At 42.8% G+C, this 8543-nt stretch overlaps 1 long non-coding RNA gene across 1 annotated transcript; it reads right to left on the reverse strand.

Annotated features, from left to right (window-relative positions):
- Nucleotides 1–4611: 4611 nt before the first annotated feature.
- Nucleotides 4612–8313, reverse strand: LOC123152456 (uncharacterized). The gene is made up of 3 exons (XR_006476206.1): nucleotides 7847–8313; nucleotides 7413–7732; nucleotides 4612–6684 (listed from the first exon to the last, which is right to left on the reverse strand). It is a non-coding gene; the product is annotated as an uncharacterized lncRNA (long non-coding RNA).
- Nucleotides 8314–8543: the final 230 nt, after the last annotated feature.

The raw sequence follows: 8543 nt of genomic DNA on the forward strand, positions 1-8543 counted from the left end.
GCAGAGGGCAGTCGCATATATGATGTGTCAACTACGGAGATGGCATTCAATATTGTGTATATGATGTAAAAACTAAGCATTGCAATACAACATATGCATTATATGAGTAATATAACCCTGCCAAGTTTGAGCATACACCTCAGGGGGATAATAGGACTGGTCATCTGCCTCTGAATCCTCCTCTGAAGAGCTATCTGTAACCAGCAAGATATCTGCTTCAGCAGGTAGCATTGTCTACTCTGAAGACCTTGTTTTCACTCCAGATTTCTCCATCACCAATTCAAATGGCTGATGCACAGGAAGAGCAGTTGAATATACAAACATTGTCGACAAAAGCAATGAGAAATACAAAAAAAGGACGGCATGATATAATTCACATATATGACGCTTGCCTAAACAGCATGGCATTGCATAATTCACATACATAATGCCTTGCCACAAGATAACATTGCATAATTCACATATATAATGTCTTGCAACAAGTTGGCATTTCATAATTCACATATATGGGCATTAGACACTAAACAGGTGGCATTCATACAAAGCATGTCTAAACTAAGCAAATGACATAGCAATGCAAGATACCATACGCATGATATGAGCAACATAACCCTGCCAAGTTAGGGCATGCACCTCGGGGGGGGGGATATGACTGGTCATATGTCTCTGAATCCTCCTCTGAGGAGCTATCGGTAGCCAGCAAGACATGCGCTTTGTCAGATAGCATTGTCTGCTCTAAAGACCTTGTTTCCACTCCAGATTTTTTCCATGACCGTGCCGAATGGCTGATGCACAGGAAGAGTAATTGAATGTACTAAAATTGTTGACAAATTTAACACGTAATAAAAAAATGATGGCATGATATAATTCACATATAAGATGACTGGCTAACCAGGGTGGCATTGCAAAATTCACATATATGATGCCTGGCTAGACAAGATGGCATTGCATGATTCACATATATGATAAAGAAACTAAACAGATGGCATTGACACAAAGCATGTCTAAACTAAGTAGATGGCATCTTTAATGTATAAAGTAAGCAATGCAAGGCACCATATGCATGATATTACCAACATCACCATGCCAAGTTAGAGTGAAGACATCATGGGGTAAATAGGAGTGGTCTTCTCCTTCTGAATCCACCTCAGAACAGTTATCTTCCTCTTGATTACGATCCGAAATGGGTGGAGGGGGGTTGCCTTTGCGCCCATCATGGAACGACGTCTGCATGAAATTTTATTGCCACGCAAGGCTCGTCTCTTTTGATCTACATGATCAGTTCCATTGTGTACAATAACTGGCAAGCATAGGAATAAAACATAGTGAGATTATGTAAGGAGTGCATGCACAAATCCAGAGTGATGGTAGCAAACTGTGGATAGACCCAAAACCAAAGATAGCAGGCAGATAATAGCTTTAGTTAAAAAATACAAATAATGGCTCCTTTAATGTTTGTTTGCACCCAACATGAAACTCATAGTTAACACCAGAGATTAACCAGATAGTAGACAGATAGTACTAATTGATGCCCCAATATGTACCCCACAACCATTTAAAAACTCAAGTTTTAGCATTAGTTTGGACCTGACTCGGAGTCTAATAGGTGAACATGGTGATAATGTAGCATGTCATCATATTAAGCGACGCATAACGTAAGCAGACACGGAAGAGTGCGACCTCTCTTGCAGACCCATGTAGTCCTCAAGGTCATCTGCTTAGTTGATGATGGTAATGCAGTTGTCGTGGCTGCCGGCGGCGGGGAAGAAGATCTGAGGCGGCGAAAGACAGTCTGGAGAGCGGATCCCTGCTGTGGTGAACCCTTCCGTCATTGGAGCAGCTGAGTTGGGGTGGAACGCAGCGCCGCAGGAGCAGGACAAACCACACAAGGTTTTCTTTGACACATATATGTAACAGAAGTAATTGAGTAAGGGCTTGTTTGAATTTGAGGATTCTAACAATGCAGGGATAGGAAATAGACATGAATAGGATAGGAATGCATGTGCAAAACAGAAAATTTAAAAACACAGGATTTCTGCCAATCTGGGTGTTTGATTCACAACAATTGGAAGATCACGGGATGCAAAAAAGCATGGTGAGATTAAGTCAAACCACAAGAAAATGTACGGTTATAATGCTATTATGCTACTATCTCTTAGTTTTGTGCTTGATGAATAGGAATATGAAAAGGAGGAGAAGTGGAAATTAGAATTCCTATGGTTTTTCTTTCAAGGAGACACTAAAGGAACAAATCCTACAGTTTTCCTTTGCTCCATTCCTTTGCACCAAATTCATGAAAAGTAGTACCATAGGAAACTTTCCAATTCCGATGTTTTTCATTCACTTTTCCTTTCAAGCACTGGCGATTCTAGTAGGGAGGCTTGAGCAAGGAAAATCCTACACTAAAAAAATGTTTTTATGCTACTTCTATTACTTTGGACCCAGGCCACTGCCATACTATCTCAACTCCCAGGCCCATCAACAAATGCACAGCTCAAACACGTAGAGATAAATAATGATGGCGTTCAAGAGAGTCCATCACGGATAGCTAAGTTGCCTGGTACCTCACTGCTTGTCATATAGTAGGATAAAATAATCGAATTTCCCGTTACTACGAGTGCTCAGTGGACAATATATATAACATGTAGAGTAAAAAGAGATGCAACAAGTGTACAACCTCTTTGGTGAAGCCATGTCGATCTCGGCGTGATTGGGTTGGCCGGTGAGGATGCTCCGTCTGACTTGGCTATCGGAGGAGGGAAAGAAGATCTTAGGCGTCTGGAGATGGAGCCCGAGGTACTGCTCTACTGTGATGGAGGGTTTCATCGTTGGAGCAGCTCCGATAAGTTGTACGACGCCGAGGCTGAAGCAGGACAAGAGAGACAACGAACAATGTTAACCTGAGTGGAATTCTAATAGCATCTCCAATACATGACGTAAAATACATAACCACAAAGTGCTAGATGTAAAATACATCAGCCGCTCATCTCTGAACTTAACTGTCAAAACTGAATTTAACTGTCGAAACTAAACTTAACTGTCAAAACTGAACTTAACTGTCGAAGCTGACTTTTGCTGTCGAAACTGAACGCACTAGCAAGGTGAGGCTACACATCGGTCGACTGACTTTTTCATCTCTGGTCAGTCGATTTTGCAGCTGTTGGATACGAAATCAAGGGCCTGCGGTTCATCTTCAACCTCCACCCCCCTGAGCCGCCAGCCACCACCGGCCAAACAGCAGCCCCCTGCCGCCCGCGGCCTGCGGTGCGCCGCCTTGCCTGCCCCGAAAACACTCCCCACCGCCGGTCCGTCGCCGCCCCGGCCATCCCTCTAGGCCCCCCCGTGCCGAGCTTTTTCTTCGGCGATCCCCACGCCACCGCCCCGCCAACGCCCCGCCACCGCCAGCGACCACCGCCCCCATCCAGAATCCTAAGATAGATAGTGGGGTACCTCTCCGGCGAGCCCCCCTCCCCGCTGCGGCTGGTTCTTCCTTCAGCCCGGCGAGCCCCCCCCCCCCCCACCCCCTAAAAATCGACTGAAGTGTAGCTAAATCGGAGCAGCATCGTAAGCAAGAGCAAGAGCGAGAGCAGCAGCGCGAGCAAGAGCAATAGCATGAGTAGACCAGGCAGGGGACCGAGAGTAAGAGCAGAGCAGCAGCGCGAGTGAGAGCTAAAGCAGCAGCAGCTCCTACTGATGTGGATGTTGCCGCCGAGGGAGCGACACCGTGGAGGAAGTGGCCGGCGATGCCGCCGTGGATGGAGTCACGTCGTGTTGGCTCGGGACCGAGCGCCGGCAGCACCGTGAGATCGAATCAAGAAGAAAATGCGGCGATTAGTGTATAACCTCTTTGGTGGCGTCCATTAGGCCGTAGCTTCATCCGAGGAAACGGTGATTATGATGCTCTTCCGGTGGTGCAGGTGAAGACGGCGGTGTGGGAATGGAGGTGGCGCGAAAGACGAGGGGAACGTCGGGGCAGCTCCTTGGAGGTGGAGGACGGGGTGGCTGAACCGGCGGGACGATGAGATCGACGACGGATCCTCATCTGGTATGGTGGATGAGGGACGTCGAGGTGTTGCTGTGGACGACGTCGTTGGGGAAGAGGCTCCGGCTGGGTGGCGGACGGAGCAGGGTGTGGGGTTTCGTCGCGGGTTTTTGCGGCCTCGATGTACGAATGGGTGGGCGGATGGGATGGCAGTGGGGAACCATGGCTTAGAGACGCACTTGTCCGAAATGTGGGGTAAGTTACGAAAGTACCCCCACCGATTTGAGGTAGTTCTTTCGGTTCAGGGGTACCACGGGCATTTCGCGTGTCGGGATTTCACAGGAGGTGGGAGTTTTCGCGCGCGTTGTAATTTCGGAATAGCAAGGCGCGGGTTGAGATGGAGGGAGTTGTCGGAGCACAACGAGACAAAGATATATCTTAAATATTTCGGGCTAACAACGCGCGGGTTGAAGAGGCGGGAGTTTCGCAGCACGATAGACAGAGACGTTAGCTTGAATTTTCGGCATAACAAGGCGCGGCTTGAAATTTCGGAAGAACAAGCTTAACGTGTACCCCAAAAAAAAGACAATTTGCACCTCAACACGCACAACACACACACAAACACCATTTAGAGTAGAGTAAGGTACACATGCATTGCACGCATGAGATTTGGCAACCAAATTATGAATAAACTAGTCGTCAACCCGTGCATTCGCACGGGCTAGTTTAGTAATCTGCAACAGGTTGAGTTTTGAGACTACATTTCATTTACCGGGAGTAATTAAATTGGGAATTCTCAAATTTCTATTGGAACAGTTCCATCTTGTCCTATGACCATACATGTTCAACAGTCAAATCTTATCGTAGTTAAAATTTTATACTTAAAATAACAGAATATGAAATGACTCGCATATACTCAAATGTTCTCCATCTAGATAAATATAATCCAATTATTTAACAACCTCTAAATCTTGGTATATGATCCCTTCAACACATTGAAATTAAATTTTGTTGATTGTTCATTAACTTGGCACCTATTCCGACCAGTCTCTGGACTACTTAGGAAGTTTACTTTATATATAAGATGAAAGAGCCTCACAAAATCAACAACACAAACAATTAGACCTTTTTAAACAGAAAAGGAATAGATGCACGCATCAGCGACCATTTTTAAGTACTTCTTTTCTTGTTCAAAACTTTTTTCATTAGAAGACAAAAGCCTAGACCATACCTGATAAAATAAATCATGCATAGAGAAAATGGTCATTCCGTTTAGCTTGTGTACATGTTGAGATGGTTGCACTTCGGTGCATCTGCTTTGCTTCGATCACATCAAAATGTATTGATCTAAACATGTTCACTTTCATTATATTAATCATTTCCTAAAAATAAATGCTAATATAGTAACATATAGACAAAAGTAAACTGTTCTAGTCTCTATTTTGAATTCACACGAAATTTGTCTAATAAGGTATATACAGAGACCTTACTAAAATAATTTTGTATATAATGAAACCAAAAGAAAACGTAAATCCATATATAGCGAAATACTGATACAATATTTACCTGAAATCTTATTTATATAATCAAACAAATCGATGCACATACCTCGTATCCGTTATCTGCACCCTATATATGTCATTCCAACAATTTAATATGCATGTTATTCCTAACGTGGTAGTTTGCCGAGTTATCTTTTTTCGAAACTCAGCAATGGCTGTTTAAAATGTTTGTCGAGTGCCCAATAATAAGAACTTAGAAAAGTTCAAGATTGCTCACGTCCGTCCAACCAAGTGTCGTTTGCCGAGAACAGAACTGGGCAAACACAATGCCAAGTTGTTTCTAGGCTTTGCTGAGTACGCTGCAAACTTGGCGAATTCAGCGATTCCAGTAGTGACATGACATTAATAATAAAGTTTATCATGTTCACGTTCCAAAACAATGAACAGTGTAAAAGAAAGTAACTATCATTCCTGAATGAAGACTATTCTTGGGTGCATGCTTAGTTTTGTTGCTTGTATGTAAGATTGACCTTAATAACATGTCACCCTGGAATTCGGTTGCATTTAGTTGGGGTACGGGAGGTGTATTGGGTTTGACTACCATTGAGTTATTTCATACGTTTACATAGGTATGGGTTACTGGACAAATAATCTGATCATATATACGTTGCAAAATAAGAAACAAAACATGTTTAACATATCTGTCTACTCTCAAAAACCAAACACGTATTTATCATATTTTTACCCTAGATTAACTTAAAAAATTATAGTGCATGGACTGATATCAATTTCAATTGTTACTTATTAGCAATACAAAATCAGAAAATATTATACTACCTCTGACTGTTAGTACCCTAACAGTCAAAAAACCAATTCAAGAGAAGATAGGCAACTCTTACCTCCGATGCATTAGGCAGTGCAAAGTTTGGCAAGATGGTGACCTGATGAGATATATGATTCATGCATGGCCTATTTTGCATGGCGGGGTTGCCATAGTTCTGCTCTAATTCAGTCTCACGCATTCAGAAAGGTTAATTAGAATCCATCCAATTTTGTGATCTGGTGGCTTTTGTGGATAAGGTCAAAAATTCTTCCTGCATGAAAAATCTATTGCATGGAATATGAGTATTTTCTACCTTGCTGGTAATAACCCCTGTGCCCAACAACGATGCTAGCCTGCGAAATGATTCACCGGTCGTCCTGGAAATTGAGAACATTAATCGCATATTATGCTTGGAAACTGAATAAAAGATTAATCGGTTGGAATTCTTATAAAACACATTAAATCAGGCCCAACATAGAACGTGAGAAACTAAATGCACATATAGGATAGAACCTCAGAAGCAGAGTCCAAGTATAAGACGTCACAAAAACAAACTGGACTGCGAGATAACTTCTTTTTTACTCATACCATGGGCATCGGTAGTCCCTCGATGGATAACTTCATGGGCTCGATTGAATAGTTGTGCATTGATACGTCCATACAATCAAGGGAGACATTGATCATATTAATAGAATTGGCTGTTTTACAGTACGTGCCAAAGATGAGGAATAGGGGGGGTGTTGGTGTTCAATGCAGATTTGATGGTAGAAGAAAATGTGTCATGATAATTAGGGTATAAAATATGAAAAATTAAGAAAACAAAAGAGAGACAAAACCAGTGATAAAAATATGAAACTTGTTTTGTTGAGTGAATCCCCATGCTCCAAATAATAAAAAATCACATAGCCTGACTGATTTGAGAGGGTATAATTATATATGTATGCTTTTCAACCATCACAGACTAACACCTGTAGTTGTTTGTCTTGCCTAGTTAATTACTTAATGAACCACAATCTTTCTTAGATGAACGCTACCTGCAGACAAATAGCTTGTAGAGGTGCATGTTAAAAAGACACTGTAAGTAAATAAGAAAATATTATACTACCTTAGATCAAAAGTTTCTTCACACACTTAATCCATCACCAGACCAGTTGCTTAATGGTGAGCTTATCACCGCGTCCTCGGCCTCGACGGTGCTGCAGCAAAGAAGAGCTTCCCATATGCACACTGGATGGATAGACTAAACAATGTTAGAACTGACATACTGCAGACAAACAACATTATATTTACCTAATCAAAAGATTGGGTTGGGTGATGTTTAAAAGATCACTGTATAGTGGATGGTCCTGCATTGCACTTCATCGACCAATTTTGTATAACCAGTGGAGGCACCCAATTATATAATCAGTAGATGACGTTCATCACCTGCATTGAAATCTCGCTTTTCTCAAAATTCTCACTGGATCGAACTCAATGCATTATCTTCATCATCTGCAACACACACACACACACACACACAGAGGGGGGGGCTAATCGTACCAGGAGAAAGTGGCCAAGGCCTATCCGCAACGCCCAATTATGTATAACTTGTGAGGCATCCAATTTGATGATGTTCATCACCTACATGCAAATCTTGCTTTTCTCATATTTGCCGCTGGATCTAACTTGTTGTGTTCTCTCCATCATCTGCAACAAACACACATAGAGAGAGAGAGGCTAATGGCACCAGGAGGAAGAGGCCAAGGCCTATCCGCCATGAATTGGTGGAATTAGATTTAGTCTGGAGATGTGATTTGCTGCTGGATCTAACACGCCGCCAATGAAACGAAAGGCATGAGAAAGACAATTGTGGGGGAGAGAGAGAGGAGATGCCTGCGAGGAGGAGAACACACTTAGGTTACGCGATGGAGACCACAACCAGGACCATAGCCAGATTGCGGCAGGAGGCGACCGCATATGGAAGGGGCGATGGAGACCTCGACCAAGAGCTCTCGATCAGGGTTTAGGCTGAGGCGATTCGTGGAGGCTAGGGAAAGTAGATCGGGACTCTTATCTAGTTTTGGAAGAGGCCGTGGAGTATGTTAAGTTTTTTTTCGGTGGAAGGACGTGAGGCTTTTTTGGGTACAATTGAGATTAGATTTTTTTTATTTTTTTGGTGGAAGGACGTGAAGTTTTTTTTTGAGGATTACGTGAAGCTTTTAGGTACAGTTGAGATTGGATTTTTGTTCTTTAGTTT

This window comes from Triticum aestivum, chromosome 7A (genome assembly GCF_018294505.1).
Source record: "Triticum aestivum cultivar Chinese Spring chromosome 7A, IWGSC CS RefSeq v2.1, whole genome shotgun sequence".
Lineage (NCBI taxonomy): Eukaryota > Viridiplantae > Streptophyta > Magnoliopsida > Poales > Poaceae > Triticum > Triticum aestivum.